The sequence below is a fragment of the Pezoporus flaviventris genome, unplaced genomic scaffold (assembly GCF_033815535.1).
Source record: "Pezoporus flaviventris isolate CSIRO_AGI_PZ_B2104156 unplaced genomic scaffold, CSIRO_AGI_Pfla_v1 ptg000015l, whole genome shotgun sequence".
Classification (NCBI taxonomy): Eukaryota; Metazoa; Chordata; class Aves; order Psittaciformes; family Psittacidae; genus Pezoporus; species Pezoporus flaviventris.
In genome coordinates this window covers 34,617,048-34,634,157 of record NW_026892563.1, presented here as the reverse complement: position 1 = coordinate 34,634,157, position 17,110 = coordinate 34,617,048, and the positions used below count along the sequence as shown (strand labels likewise).

Here is a 17,110-nt window from a genome sequence, read left to right as displayed (position 1 = left end):
TTTTGATACCAGTCTTCATCAGACACTAATGACCTCTGGCTATTTTGGTATTTAGTTTAATGCAAAATTACCTCATATTATTCAAATCTGAAGGAAGGGTAGGGCCCCAATCATATCCCCTGCATAGAGAGGGAAGGCAAATCTTGCTTACCTACACCCAGACTGATCAATATGTATGCAGAGATCAGCAAGTCCAGTAGACAAACCCAGCCGAGTATACATTCCTGATTAGGAGGAACAGATAATCTTCACATAACTTTTCTTAAAGTAACTCTTTTTTTCACAGATCATCCATACTATTATGATGGGTTGTATATGACTCAGGGGACTGTTAGCCTTCACTTAACAGAACTCTGGGCACTCCCTGTTGGCTCACATCACCTGTGATTTTCATAGGAATCATAATTAAGCCTTTGTGCCTTGGATCTTTATGTATGTCAGTGGGATTGTAACTTGTGCCAAGCTCAACTCACCTCCAGAAATAAGTAAATACAACGCTCTAGTAACTCAGCGTGCTCAATTCAGTAAATATTTTTTGTGTTGAGAATATGGATTGACTGGTGAAGCTTATGTGGTCACATCAATTTGTTCCCTGGGAAAGAGACTTCAGAATTTGAATCTGCCTTTTCATTTCCTGAAAGATCTGACAGTGAATTTAATGTTTTGCCCTTTGTTCTTTTTTCTTATAAAATCTGTTCTGCCAGGGTCACTTACCAATTTATTCTTTCTGATATGTAGCTTATGTGAACAGTACTGGAGGAGCAAGGGAAAACACTCCTATTGGCCTTGTCTTTTCCTTTCAGGTGATATATGGTTCAAAATGCTTTCATGCTCCTACCCTAACAAAAAAGTCTGATGCCTTTAATAATGCCTTTCACTGTTCAGCCAAGCAGTCTGATGGCAATCATTATCCTTCCTCTTGCTTCATCAACCACTAACACTTGGATCGCAGGAAAGCCAGCGCTGTCCCTCTTAAAGAATGAAGTGCAGCTGTGCCATTGTTCTAGGGTGGGATTTCATAATTTTCCAGGTGCTAATTAACTTAATTTTTAATATCATAGTACATATGCACAAGAGTGTTAGGGTGTTTGTTTACTTTGAACAAGATAAGGTGCAAAAGGAAATGGGTTCTACCAGTGTGAAATATGTTATTGAAGTATATCCATTTCCATACATGATATAGTACACCTGTAGGGATGTTATGAATGTGATGTGTGACTTCATGCAATATTCTCCCCAATATGAGTTTCAAAACCATTCTTTCCAAATTTACAGAAATACAGCAAACCCATGCTTTACTTCTGAGTTTTAGACTTCAGTGTACTTTAACTTTTTGCTAATGTGTACAACATCTTATATTGTTTATGAGATTGGAGATGCAGCAGAACTATACCCATATTGGCATACTGTGCGCACAGGACAATTTGTTTACAAGTAAATGCAGCTTTCCTACATCTTTTTTTAATGGAAAAGAGATTACATATGTTAATGGAAAAGAGATTAAAACTTTTCAATTACGGACTTCAGATACACTTGCAATGGCAAACTCTCATACTGCCTTTGTTTCCAGTTGATTTTTGTTTTTCTAATTAAATTCTAGAGATGCAGTCAGACACTAGCAGCCATGCAATTTAATTGATCAAGACTAGGTAATGAATAAACAAAGAAATAATCAAATAAAACTGTTTACAAACAGAAGAAAAACACTGATTATGAAAAGTCAAAACTGTATTGAGTGAAGTGTTTCACTTCACTAAACCTCCAATGATTTCTTTATTCTGTTATTTAAAAAGTTTAAGCTGTAAAAGAGAATTCAAGAGAAAACTGAAAAGGGTATTATCCAGTTAAAAATAAGTTAAAAAGCTAAAAAGAAAAAATAATTTAGGAATAAAGATTTTGAAAAGAATTAAAAAAAAAAAAAGAGCCAGGAAATAAATTATATAAACTTGAGTGTTTTATTGTTTCCAAATATAAGTGTTTTCATTAAAAACACAAAAACCACAGCAACCTAAGTATATGTAAGAAAGTGTTTTCTGTTTGTATTAAAAAAGGGAAAAAAACCTTATCAAATTCTTTTATTTGACCCTTTATACACTGTAACAACAGCAGAACTTACTTTTAAAGTGACCACCACAAGCTAGAGGAAAATTATTCCATTCCATAGTATGGGACACCTCCTTTGTATTTCCCAGTGCAGGAGGTATGGATACTTCAGACACTGAGCCAAACTGATATCAAGGCAGCAGTAACCCCTGCTGTAGTCATTCAAAATCCTCATAGTACTAAGGTAACACTGGACAGCTCTGATAAAGTGAATTTTTGGTATCCAAGTTCAAAGATGGCCTGCAAGTAGAGCTGCCTAGCAGAACTGGGCCTAAATGCTAAAGCTGTCATTTTGCCAAATTGAATTAGGACTATTTTGCATAACTTGAAAACATTGTGGCCTTGAATCATGCCAGATGGGCTGGAGTTGCAAAATGTGAGGAATGGTATGACAAACCAACAGGTACCAGCACAAGACATACGGAAGCATGGAGAGACTTTGAATAGTTAGGGTAGGGGTGTTTGTTCTACACAGTCTTAATAAATTATGTGCACCATAGAAAGTGATCCTGGAAAGCTGCTGTTTGCCTGCCCTTCTCCAGGTGCCTGATCCCTGATTTCCTTCCCCAAGCTCTCTTCACTCCTTTCTATCTACACTTCATTCCTGAATGCAGGACTTTGGACTTCATTGCACTCCATAGTGCATCTCCTTCTCCCTTGCCATGTGGCTAGTGTCCCTCTTCTGCTCCTCATTCTCTTTGTTTTCTCTTGTCAAAAGTTTGATATGCCACATGTTTTTTTGTGGCATATCCCTGCTTTTGTCTGAATGGTTTGTAGAGAAAAAAAAAGCAGTCCTTTACTGTCGATCATTACCATGGTTGTTTCCTCGGGGGAGCTTCCTTTGTTGTCTATTACTGATTGTAATATGTCTCTAACTTGAGCACTAATCATAGAATCATAGACTAGTTAGGGTTGGAAAGGACCTTAAGATCATCTAGTTCCAACCCCCTGCCATGGGCAGGGACATCTTACGCTAAACCATATCACCCAAGGCCTCGTCCAACCCCACCTTGAACACTGCCAGGGATGGAGCATTCACAACCTTCCTGGGCAACCCATTCCAGTGCCTCACCACCCTAACAGAAAAGAATTTCCTCCTTATATCCAATCTAAACTTCCCCTGTTTAAGTTTTAACCCATTACCCCTTGTCCTGTCACTACAGTCTCTAATGAAGAGTCCCTCTCCAGCATCCCTATAGGCCCCCTTCAGATACTGGAAGGCTGCTATGAGGTCTCCATGCAGCCTTCTCTTCCCCAGGCTGAGCAGCCCCAACTTCCCCAACTTCCTCAGCTTGTCTTCATATGGGAGGTGCTCCAGTTTCCTGATCATCCTCGTGGCCCTCCTTTGGACTTGTTCCAACAGTTCCATGTCCTTTTTATGTTGAGGACACCAGAAATGCACACAATACTCCAGGTGAGGTCTCACGAGAGCAGAGTAGAGGGGCAGGATCACCTCCTTCGACCTGCTGGTCACGCTCCGTTTGATGCAGCCCAGGGTGTGGTTGGCTTTCTGGGCTGCGAGCGCACACTGAAGCTGGCTCATGTTCATTTTCTCATCGACCAACACCCCCAAGTCCTTCTCAGCAGGGCTGCTCTGAATCTCTTCTCTGCCCAACCTGTAGCTGTGCCTGGGATTGCTCCAACCCAGGTGTAGGACCTTGCACTTGGCGTGGTTAAACTTCATAAGGTTGTCATCAGCCCACCTCACAAGTGTGTCAAGGTCCCTCTGGATGGCATTCCTTCCCTCCAGGGTATCAACTGAACCACACAGCTTGGTGTCACTGACAAACTTGCTGAGGGTGCACTCAATCCCACTGTCCATGTAACCGACAAAGATTTTGAGCAAGACCAGTCCCAACACCAATCCCTGAGGGACACTACTCCTTGCTGGTCTCCAGCTGGACATTGAGACATTGACCACAACTCTGTGTGCAGCCATCCAGCCAGTTCTTTATCCACCAAGTGGTCCATCCATCAAATTGATGTCTCTCCAATTTAGAGACAAGGATGTCGTGTGGGACAGTGTCAAACGCTTTACACTTTGCGTGCGTAGTAGCAAGGTACAGGTAGATGACATTGACTGCTCTACCCCTGTCCATCATTTCTGTAGCCCCACCATAGAAGGCCACCAAATTGGTCAGGCAGGATTTTCCCTTAGTGAAGCCATGCTGGCTGTCATCCAGCACCTAGTTGTTTTTCATGTGCCTTAGCATGCCTTCCAGGAGAATCTGCTCCAAGATTTTGCCAGGCACAGAGGTGAGACTGACTGGTCTGTAATTCCCCAGGTCATCCATTTTCCCCTTCTTGAAAATGGGGGTTATATTTCCCTTTTTCCAGTTGTCAGGAACTTCACCTGAGTGCCATGATTTTTCAAATATGATGGCCAGTGGCTTCGCAACTTCATTTGCCAGCTCCTTCAGGACCCGTGGATGGATCTCATCAGGACCCATGGACTTGTGCACGTTCAGATTTTTAAGTTGGTCTCGAACCAGATCCTCTCCTACAGTGGGCGCAAGGTCTTCATTCTCACAGTCCCTGCATCTGCCTTCCAAGACTTGGGTGGTGTGGTCAGAGCCTTTGCCAGTGAAGACTGAGGCAAAGAAATCATTCAGAACCTCAGCCTTCTCCAAATCCTGTGTAGCCAGTTCTCCTGAGAGCTTCCTGAGTGCGCCTACATTCTCCCTAGTCTGTTACCTCTAGCTAAGTTTAATTCTAACTGGGCGTTAGCTTTCCTAACCTGGTCCCTAGCTTCCCGGACATCATCCCTGTATTCTTCCCATGCCATCTGTCCTTGCTTCCACTTATTATAAGCCTCTTTTTTCATTTGAATTTTCCTCAGGAGCTCCTTATCCATCCAAGGAGGTCTCCTGGCCCTCCTGCTGCACTTCCTTCTGGATGGGATGTAACACTCCTGAGCTTGTAGCAGGTGATCCTTGGAAACATTTGTTTGCTTGCATTTCTCCTTGCCCCAGTGATCCCGCTGACTCAAATAGCAGATTTGTGTGAGTAAGAATAGTGAAATTTGGCATTTCATCTTTGTCTGTTAAACACAATAGATAGTCCTTCTAGTTGTACAACAGTTTCAGGAAGCTATCAGAGGAAAAACACCTAACAACAACCATTTCTGATCTGAATTTATTCCCATCTAGGCCTGATTAAACTTCAACTGGAACTTGTCCTGACTAGAAAATAAATGGCCTGTGGAGTCTGGATTTTTGCCTACTCGAAAAACCTTGCGTGTGTGTGAATACGTGTGTGTGTAGAAATATGATTTATGAAAGTATTGATTTTTTTGTTAAATAATGAATTAGATGTCCTACCACAATATTATTTATCAAACTTTTTTGTCATATAATTAAATTGTCACATAATGGATTGCAGCCATATAGATTCATTAAATATTAAAACCTACATATGACACAGTTCACTTTTCCTTTGGCTAACAGCACATTTCCTCTGTTCTTTTCCATTAAAGTCAGTGCTAGCTGTTCATCAGCCTTATCATGCAAGTCGCAGTATCTGTTTTCTAAGGCAAGCAAAGCTGTGAGGTTTTTAAGTTCACTTAATTTCAGTTTGGAAGCTAATTCTGCTTGGTGATCCTAAATCTGCTTAGTAAACTTTCATTGTAGTTTACGGAGCTAATGGAGCTTTTTGCCATGGAGACAGTTATCCCATCAGTTGTCTCCAGGTGTGAAAACAGTAAATCTGCTGAACTATAATAGAGTGTTAAGAGTCAGATCCGAGCTCTTAATTTGGAGAGAAGCATTTTTTGAAGCCTGGGTGTAACTAAATTCTCAGCCTGTAAGCCAGGAGCCAGAAAAGAACTTGAGAGAAGTATTTTCTCTCACAGTACACTCTTTAAATAATAGAAGATGAAGAGGAAAACCACAATCACTACCATCTTAAATGGATCTCTTAATGGAATTTAAAATATATTAAAATAGAAATATTTTAAACCGTGCAGGAGGAGAAGTTTGTAGATGAACTGTCAAGTTACAGTAGCTAGAAATTGTGTTTGAGAAAGAGAAGAGGAAGCTGATCTGATATAAAACATAATTGCATCCAATGAAAGGCACTAAGACCCCTTTCAAGAATGAGTTCTTATTCAAAAGAGGACTGAAGAAACACTAACTGAAGAGGATGCTTTAAGAATATTTTCTTTGCAGATACGAAGTATAATACATTACTGCACTTGAGTGCAGAATACCTTCAAGTAAAGGTAACCCTAGTGATCTTCCATCTGGCAATATTGCTGACTCTCCAATAATGCTTCTGAATAATCATTAATAAAAAACCCTAAACCAATACGCAAAACAGAAAAAAAAAAGAAACCCCATGCTAGACATTATTTAATAAGAGCTCCTACCCTAGATATTTTGCAATAACAAAGACATTATCTGTTGTGGGGGAGTACTGCACTGCGCTGTCCAGCTGCAGTCATTATGTTAAGAACATATTTCTGTGTGCTGCTTGTTCAGGGCTGCATGGTATGAGAATTAAAAACACAGCTTTCTTCTCCTCCACAAAACATAGTATGTGATGTTTCCATTTCTTGAAGCTCTGATGCTACACTATAGCCTAGTTTTTATTTTTCAGTGTAATAAATTTTATAAGCAGTTTGATTATGGCATTCCCAATATTGCTTCATTTTCTTCTGCCTTCAAAGTTCATTATCATTTGTGAGATTGTAATGTGAACTTTAATTACTGGAGTAACCAGAGTCTCACTAGGGATTTAAAACAAACTAATTTTGCACTGTACCTTTAGGGAAAGGAGCATGACCAAACTTTAATATACACTGTGGAGTAGAAATGGTAAAGCTGGCTATATCTAAGTGACTTGGGTGGGATTCCTCTTACCTGCATCTACAAGTCTACAACCTGGATGCCTACGTCTGAGCTAGTTACGTGAAGTTCACTTCTAGTCAGCAGTGGTAAATAGGCACTTCCAGAAGCACAAGGTCAATTTACTTGCCCCCTTTTAAATGCCTCCATTGATTTTTAAAAAATTATAGACTACTATGTACAGAAAAGCATTCTGTGATAATGGATAACAGTTTCCTCTATATCATCCATATCAGCTGTTGTGGGAAACACTGGGCATAGACCCAGTGAGGCAATTGTTACTCTGATGTTATAGATGTGTCTGTACACCACTTGTTAAGTGCTAGACAGTGTAACATCCTAAAATACTCCCTTTACATACCTAAGGAACTAGTTGTATAGAGAAGAACCTTTACTTGGCATACATACAAATATGAGCATATGAGCATGCAGGTACTGATACACCCAGTGAAAAATTAGATCAGCATTGTCCTAGACCAAACACACATGCTTTATGGTTCTGTTGTAGGTCTGCCATCTTAGCCAAAATAAAACCAGTTTTGGAAGACTGAAGCAGGCATGGCAATGCAGGCATGGATATAGTCCATCTTGTACCACTTTGGTGAAAAATCAAATTGATAAATGACAATTTTAAGTCCCAAGCTCAAAATGTAGGAAATTACTAGACTTTGTAAATGGTGGGGGGGAGAAGAGGGAAGGGGAAGTCGGTGGGTCTCTGGAAATCCAGGACAGACTTTTCATGACTTCCCTGATTCCTCCTGAAGGGTTATAAAAACAGCAGTTTTCCCCATAATAGAAATCCCGTGCTTTTTTAGGGGTTTATATTTTGCATGTCTACAGTGTAGGCCATGGAAATGCAGTATTTTGTGGTCAAAGTTAGAGCTCACAAGGTTTTTCTTAACAGTAACAGTGAGATCTGTATCACCTTCATCTGTTTAGTTGACTGTGTTTTATTGTTTTCTATGAGAAAGTGACTATTATGTGTAGATCAGTATCAGAGTATAAGAATAACACTCACTGTAGTCTTATAATACACAGAAGCAGAATGCAAAAAAAACACTAAATATTCTGGTATTTAAAATCTGTACTTTGCTCTTACATATTCTTCTGCAAAATACTTCAAGTAAGTGGCCTTACTGAGAGGTAGGACATCTGTTTTCCAGTTCCCTTTGTATTCTCTTTTTTTTCTTAATGCTCAAATGGTTGTATTCTACATGACTTAGTCTCAGTAAGCTTCTGGAAAATCTTGAATCAAGGCTGACAGTTTTCCAGTAAATGACCATTCAGATGAGATATAGTCAGTCTTAAATATAAAGGGCTAACATTTTTCAGAAAGATTTCCTAGTTCTCTTTCTTACCAGTCAGCGGTTAGGAGGATATTGCTGCTGCTGCCCATCCTGGTGTGACTACAAAAGTCTTACGTGTATTTTATTATCTCCCTTTCTTTTTTTGGTGTCAGTTAAGATTCACAACTGCACACCAGAGCAGATTCCCATACGTGAGAACTGTAGGAAATTACTTCAGCTTCTAGATATGAATCCTTTTGCCTGTATCTTTGATGGTAGCTGGTTCTTTCCTTGGGAAATAACAGCACAGAAATGGACAAACTGCTGGAAGAAACAAAAAATTCTCCTGGATCATCATTCTTTCCTTAGTCTTTTCAGATAAAGATTCTTTCCTTGGGAAATAACAGCACAGAAATGGACAAACTGCTGGAAGAAACAAAAAATTCTCCTGGATCATCATTCTTTCCTTAGTCTTTTCAGATAAAGATTTTTTTTTTCCTATTTCCATTCCTATTCTTCTAACATTGCAATTCCTTCTCACCTCAAGTCCCTGCTATTTCTGATCTAACCTACACTACCCTCAAAATACTGCTGGATACTTTTCCTACTTTGCAGTGACTCCCATTTTATGAAAGGATCACTGCAGCACCTGTTCTCCTATACAGGATACAATTATGCAGAATAAGAAGCACACACTGAGATTTATATGCCACCACAGGTGAAATCTGAATGTTCTGGGATGAGTGTCCTAGAGAATGAAGTCATTAGAAGGGGGTATGGTACGACCAGAAGCTTAATTAAGGTAGTACATCAAAGGCTGCAGGAGTAGTTAAAAACATACTGAAGGGTCACCTCCCCCTTGTCTCCATGCCCTAAGGAGAGTGGTGCTGGGCCTGCTGCAGACACTGGATGGGAGAAGGGGGAGGCTGAGACAGTGGGGTTGGGGCAGCCCTGCTGCCTTCAAACCAATGTTTGGCCAGAGAGTGGCTTTCCTCCAGCCTGCCTTGAGTGGAAGCTTATGCCTCAAGGTGCTTGCTGATGGGTTTCCTTGCAGTGCCTGTTAAAAACAGTGCTCCTGGCCTCGTGGCAAAGCAGCCAAGCTGTTGAACTGTGAACTTTAATTAGCAAATGCTAGTCCAGAAAACCGGGATGAGAAATGGGGCTAAAGAAGCATTCTAATCTGTTGTGGGACCTCTTAGGAGTAAATGATTTTTCCCAATTAATACTCAAGGCACTGATATATGGACCATGTTCTCAACTTTTAATTTACTATTTAATTTTAATCTTGGTTTGCTTCTGTTGTCTGAATATAGCCTGCTTCAAAATAAAATGTGTTTGGAGTATATATTTCATGATGTTGTACTGCCAGCTGTTCTTTTGCTAAATGAATGTTAGAATAGACTTTTTGATATGTTTACTGCTAAATCATTAAATATCACACCTCGCCTGTTAGATACCTGGCAAGCATGGTATTACATAAATATAAATAGACAAGATTATTTTCCATTCCTATTTGAGTCTGAAGCCAGTCTACATCTATTGCTCCACTGAAGTTGCTGTAGTAGGTGATGGGGTAGATATTTTTATCCTTTTCTTTTTTTGCTGTTGGATTTCTTTATCCTGTCACTTTCAATTGATGTTAAGTAGTGTGAAATACATAACCAGCAAGTCTTAATACATCAGAAAAGTTCCAAAGCCAGAATTGCACAGGGAGTAAATTAACATTCTTGCATCTGTTGACTACACTTCATGCTTTCTTTTTTCACTTTTTTTTTTTTTTGTTACAGTATGCTAATAAAAGTATGGTTTTGGAGATATTCTTTGTATGCTGCTTATTATCTAGTGATCTTAAATGATGTGGAACAAACATTTGTTATAATATACGCATGTAAGAGTTACTCTAGAAGGTTTCCTAGACTACAATTGTTTTACCTCTGGCTTATTGTTTGAGAAATTATGGAAAAAACATATGGACATGTATCAGTATGTGCATGGGTAATTTCAAGTGTTGCTTCACACTTGAAGTGTGAGTCAATCTATTATGCAAAAAAACCCCAGCCAACCCCCAAAAGACATGTTTGACAATGTCAGAAATGCCAGTGAGAAAATAGTGATATTTTATTAATCATTCTCTCTTTTTTTTATCATTTCTGTACAAAAGCATTTTAAGAGAACACACACACACACACAAAATAATCTATGAAAGATAATCTTATTTAAAGTATCCTGGGAGAATAAGATCAAGATTCATTTGTGTTATATAATTTTAGAAGATTTTAAGAAGTGGTATGAGAAACCCAAAATCTTGAGTACTTAACTGCCATTTAAATACCATCAGTATCATTTATCCATACTTTTCACAACTCCCCAAGTCCCAAAGCACCATATTAGTTCTTAAAGTTAATTGAAACTGGTAAAACAACCTACACTGCATTCAAGTAAATATAACAAGCAAACTTTATTTTTGGTGGGAAAAGAGAGTTTTGCACGTGGGAACTATTGGATAAAGTTATTTAAGCTGCACTTCTTCTAGAGCGTCTTTTTATTTTTTGTTTCAGTTACTAGATACCAAGGTTCAGATACCACAAGCAAGGTTGCCAGATGTCTCAATAAGCAATAGAAACTTAAAATAAAGGAATGTAAGACTGTATTCTGTAACCTGCAGATTTTTATCCTATTTCTGTAGTTTCCCACCCTTTCTTATATTTTTAGTTTATTTTTAGAGCCCTGTTGGTTATAAGCCGTTTATTTGATGCCATAATGATTTCCGACTTGATAATTAACAGAATAGAGAACCTGCCCAAATCCTCACCTTGAAGTAGAGGTAGGTAGAAGGCACTCAATCTATTGTTTTCCCAGTGAGAAGATTCTATTTTTACTATGGACATATCAGCATGGGATATGGATGGTTGCGTTCTGAGTAGGCTTCTACTTTCTGATTTAAAAGTCTAGCAAAATAGTAAATCATAGAGATAATTACGGTCTGTATGCTGTTTTGGGTTTTGTGTAAGAAGCAATACATCCGTGTACCACCCTCAGAGATGCACAGTGTGAAAAAAACATGCCTTGGAGTTTGGTTTCTTTTGTTGTTGGGGTTGTTTTGGCTTTTGGTTATTTTTTTTTCTCTGCCATATGTATCCCATCTGCTGGGACGTATCCTGGCTGGCTTTCTGAGGTAGAAGAGTTTGTGTCTTATCTGATGATATTCAAAGTGTATTTTGTGGGTTTTGGGGCAGACACCACACTTTTTTTTTTTTTTTGAGAATTAAGAACACTTAACGTCTCTAGATATACATGATAAATAATGCTTATAATGTACTGGCAGGAGCAGCGTTTAGACTTTGTGTTGAGTTGCACTATTAATTGGGGAGAGAAAAAAAAATTAGCTTAAAAAAAAGAGACAGATTATGTGAAGGCCACTCAGACACAGGTTTCTTCCGTCATTGGAGAAGTCCATGGAGGTCTATCCTCTGTGGGAAGGATCCCACACTGGAGCAGGGGAAGAGTGTGAAGAGTCTTCCCCTGAGGAGGGAGGAGCAGCAGAGACAGCATGTGATGAACTGACCCCCATTCCCCATCCCTCTGTGCCACTGGGGGGAGGAGGTAGAGAAAATTGGGAGTAAAGTTGAGCTTGGGAAGAAGGTAGGGGTTGGGGGAAGCTTTTTTTAAGATCTGATTTAATTTTCTCATCATCCTATTCTGATTTAATCGGTAATAAATAACCGATTTCCCCAAGTTCAGTCCATTCTGCCCATGATGGTAACTGGTGCGTGATCTCTCCCTTTCCTTATCTCAGCCCACAAGACTTTTGTCAAATTTTCTCACCCCTGTCCAGCTGAGGAGAGGAGTGATAGAACAGATTTGGTGGGCATCTGGTGTCCAGCCAGGGTCAACCAACTACATGTTGAAATCAGGGAAATCTTCAAATATTTTGACTAAGAGCTACATTAGTGGGATCATTTCGAGTGGGCATTTCAGGAAGCTTAAAATGGTTTTATTATTCTGTAGGGTTCAGAAGTTATTATTTCTTTTGAAAAACCTGGAAGAAAATGTTATTTAAGAGTTGTCTAGTCAGGAGGGTGAAAGGGAAGACAGTTTTCCAGATCTGGGGACCAGAGTGATTATATGTCCCTCACAAAGATGTTGTACCAAGAGAAGTTCATGATAACTTAGTAAATCTGAGGCCACCTCAAACTTTTCAAAAGTGATTCTATTTTTTAGTTATTATGAGTTGGTATTAGAAGACACTTATGTGAAGTCATATGGGAGGAAAATATTTTAAAAGTCCTAAAGTTCAAACTGGGTAGAAGTATTGTTCATAGCCCCACAGTTTTAGTGCCAGTAAGCATGGAAAAAGATGTTTCCAATGTATACGGTAAGTCCAATTAAAAATTGACTACAGACAATAAATTCTGCATGCCAGCAAGTTTCTCCAGCTATACCTTATCTAGATCTGAGTTAACAGTACCCAGAAACTGAAACTGCTGTAGAACTAAGCCTTGAATTTTATACTTTCTTAAATTGACTGTTGAATAGTTATTTAGGAAGCTAAAATGAAATGACTTCATTATCTAAGCCATTTCTAATAATGGAAATCGGATTCCTAAATCATGTGGTTTCTGTTGAAAATTTTGCCCAGAGTCCTTCAGTAGATGAAGGCATGTGGGGAAAGCTGGGTAATGAGGCATCTAATTGCCACTGTCTTTGAGATATTTTTGGTAGTAATCTGTACCCTTTGCATGACCACTCTGTTGCGTTCTGAGGAAAGGAGAATCACTTTCATGCCTCTTTTGCAGAGGAACAGAATCTGTAGCTATCCTAACAAGGGAGGTCTTGGTTCTTTTGCCATACTGAAGATCAACCACAGTGCAAACATATCCTTTTATCAGTCCATCAGGATATAAATACTTTAACTTCATTGTTACTATTTCTATTTGTGTATAGAGATTTTTGGGTTTTGCTTCTAGATTTGTATATAATATTTTTTTTTCTGTAGATAATGTTATTATTCTCATGCAACTAACGTAGGATTCTTGAGTAATCTTAGAATCCCACTTGTATGTTGGTGACTTTTTCAGGAAATAATTTGATTAGTAAGAAGTAAATTATATTTTAAAAATATGTTTATACATACACAAGAGAATGTCTTGGTTTCTGGCCATTTTTTGGTGTCTGGTTTTGGAATAATGAGGTCAAAATCACTAACCAGAATTGTAAGAGTTCACTAAAATGACTTGGTTTTTAACCTCATCAAATGAAACAATATGTAAAAATGTTACATTGTTGGTTTGGTGAAGTGACTAAAGGTATTTCTCTGTTATTCCAAGGCTGCTGTAGAATGACACTTCTTCTAATTACTAGTGGCATAGAGGAAGATAAATACACATCTGCAATTTTCTTCCTGATTTGTACAGATTTCCAACACGTCACACAGATGATCAGTGAAAATGCTGGTGTTCAGTAATTATCTTCAGCACTAGAAAGGTTTGCACAGATATGTTAATAATCCCATTAATCTTCTTCCTTTATATGTAAAGCTGTAGCCCAGATGTTGCATCATTTGCAAATCTTGCAATTAAAACATTTTATAACTTGCAGTTATGCAAAGGGGCAGTAGACTGGAAAATGGGTAAAATTGCTTGGCTAGGACATTACCATGGCAACACACTGACCTCCGTTCAATTAGTTACAACTGAAGATCCAGCTATTAATTATAATGGTCAGAAAAGGATATAATCTGAATCTCCTTTTGCCTTTTTAGTATGGACATTTCTCACTTGCCATAAATCTCTGACTTTAAGAGACAAAGCTCCAGACCTGAAGCATTAAGAGTGATAGTGCTTAAATACTGATTGAAACTAGAGGACTGAAAAAGAATCTCATTTATCAGCTATATTCAAGGTACTACTTCAACTTTTTGTAGTCTGAGCCCTCTGTCAGGCAGACTTCAAAGTGAATATTAGTTATTGCTCATTTTAGCTATTGAAATGTACATTATGTGTGCCGGCAATTATCTCTCACTTTAGAAAGCTACTGTTAATTAGGGCCCAACTCATCACCATGGGACTTGTGGAAACGGATAGATGCCTTCCTTTTTCAGTTTTACATTTTGCTGTAGCAAAGTTGTTATTTTCTTGACTGACCGGTCCAGTCCCACCACAGTTACCCAGTAATGCACTGGCTGACAGCAAATACCTTAGTGTAGGGTCATTTTGGGGGAGGTTGTGCAAGGTACTGCCTCACCACATCCCTTTATATTCACTCCAACAAAAAAGGCAAATCTTGAGCCTATGATATATTGAAATTCTCAGGATTTTGGTGGGGTTTTTTTTTTGTCTTTTTTTTTTCTGTTTTAATTATTATTTCTTATATTTAAATTTTATTTCTGGTTAGCTCCACATTACAATAAACAGTAAATGGGAGAAGACCAGGTACTCAGCACAATTACTTCTCCCTTCCACCTTGAAGTGCAACATATTCAATATTCATGTAATCAATGCTAATGTGTATTTACATTCTGTATCTTATTAGGATGACGAGAGTTGTGGGGTTTTTTGGTGGTGGCGCTGGTGGCATTGGCAGGAGGATGTATATTTGTAGAGGGGTTTCTTCTGCATAGTTTTCCTTTTTTCTTTCCTTTTTTCTTAAACACTTTGCCCTAATAATTACTGATGGAAGGCAAGGAGGGAGCAGAAGGCTCTGACTGGGAATAGAGTCTCAAAATCACTGGACTGGGCAAAGTTAACTAAACACAAGGGCCTGGCAAAATACATGGTTACTCTGTGACTGACTTTCAGAAGTTCTGGATTAGACCCATATAGATTAAAATGTGCGTTTAAATACGTATCTCTTATATAATAGCCACCAAGAAATCTCACCCCAGAAGGTGCTTGTGCATTTTTTATGATAGTCATACCCTGCACAGATGGCAAGTGTATAAATTGCATCCTGGTTTTTGCAGCCCAGTGCAGGACTGGTGTGAAACAAGAGGCACAGAACAGTACAATACGAAATAGTCACTGAAATTATTTTGAGGTGATCCCCATGCAAGATGCAGATTTGCACCGCTTAGATGAAAAAAAGATATGCTAGTGAAATCTTCTTAGTAATCATAATTACATTGTACCAACTGATGGACAATTACGGCAAGTTCAGAACTCCTTTTAGCGTATTGATTAAAGAGCTGTTAACTGTTTGTTGTTGTGATTCTTTCCCTCTCTGCCTCCAAGGCCCTTTCTTGCAAGAATTTACCTGTGCAAGTAAACCCATTTCTAGTTCTACTTTGCAGTTAAGAAAACATATAAAACCTATAGCTTAAAGACAGCATGATAAATTACCTTGCTTTTCATAGGGGTTCCCCTATGTATATAGCAGCCTACAGTTGTTGTAGAGTAGATGGTTCAAAGATGCAAATTCAGCATAATTTGTTTTGAAACAGTCTTCAGATTATTTGAGGTCCAGGAATGAATACAGAAACTGTAAGTTTCCACCCTTCCCTCCTTCTTTCCCCCAGGAGATTTATAATATATTTGGTGAGTTTGGGTTTTCTGTGGGGTTTTGTTTAGTTTGGGTTTGTGTTCCTTTGTAAAGTTCATTTAACTCCCTCTTCATCCCAAGGTGATGTGCACCCTATATGAGTCAGAGTATCTGAACAAAACTCTCTTTGATCTTCTTAGGATTATTTTGGTAACATGCTCTCTATTTTTTTAATAAATGGAACTAAATAGTAAACAGATATAGTAAAATTCAAGAGAGAATTTGCAGTTTCTCTGAGAGAAAGACACATACCTATTCCCAAATGTAAGTCAGTCACATAAACGAGACATTCACATAGAAGAAGAGATTTAGACAGTCCAGTGAAGTAGATGGGAGGGGAAAGTTTCAGAACAGAAAGAACATAGTTGTAAAAAAACATTTTGACTCACAGAAAAGGCCACTTTTCTGCTTTCCAATGTAATTCTTCAGCTTTTCTTTGCAAAAGTACATTTGTACAATATTTTTCACACTGCTTAGGCTTCTTAACATTGCCATTTGACTGAACATGCAGAAGAATTTATGTTCTGGATTAAAGCACTAGGTTTCAGGCGGTGGAATCTGGCAGTAGGCACATTTGCTATTATTAAATTCCATAGAGTCAGCAAATTTCCCATATCATGGAAGATATTTCTGCCTGCTTCTACTTGAATTGAGTTTAATGTTTCCCACTCTTTCCATGAGATACATATTCTGATTGAGTTTATTTTCTCTGTGTTCCCTAAAAATCAGCCTGAGCTATCTGAACACTTCAAAAGTATCTGGTTTACATTTAATCAATATCCTTTTGAGCATTTAAATGTTTTCATGATGTCCCTTTTAACCATCTGTTCAAAGTCAATAAACCAACTCAACTGTTTCTTTTTCAGTGGGTCATTTTATAAGCCTCTCCTTATACAGGATAGTAGTTGAGATGTGTCAGTTTCAAAATCAGAGAATCAAAATAAGGTACATTTGGGATCCAGAAGAAAAATAATGGTTAGACCCTGTCACTTTCTCCTGTATACGCTTCTTATTTATTTCCTTTGGCACAGTTATATGAGTACTCATTTGATTAACTGTTTCAAATATATTTATAAGGAAGCAGATTGTTGTGCTGCTGAATCTTCACATTCCTCATACTTTCACTGGAAGTGCTTTGTCAGAGTCTGGAGGTAGACCTCAGAGGCTATGTCTATTGTAGCAAGTAGATGAAGAAAATCCTGTCATCTGGCCCTGCAGATAAAAGACATAGCACAGCTTTTTCCATATAGTTAATTTCTCTTCCTTCCTCTCTTGTCCCCTTCCTCACAAAACAGTGGCTTGGTCCCTTCTACCTGCTGAGAGCAGTGCTTGATCCATGAT

At 38.5% G+C, this 17,110-nt stretch overlaps 1 protein-coding gene and 1 long non-coding RNA gene across 20 annotated transcripts in view; one reads left to right on the top strand and one right to left on the bottom strand.

The window, feature by feature from the left end:
• LOC133269177 (uncharacterized) overlaps positions 1–16,259 on the bottom strand; it is a 55,883-nt gene extending 39,624 nt beyond the window's left edge. Inside the window, exon 1 of the long non-coding RNA XR_009743356.1 lies at positions 16,159–16,259. This is a non-coding gene — a long non-coding RNA (uncharacterized LOC133269177). The remainder of the gene's footprint in view (positions 1–16,158) is intronic.
• ROBO2 (roundabout guidance receptor 2) overlaps positions 1–17,110 on the top strand; it is a 1,073,259-nt gene that overhangs the window by 354,148 nt on the left and 702,001 nt on the right. The gene's annotated exons all lie outside the window — the stretch shown is intronic.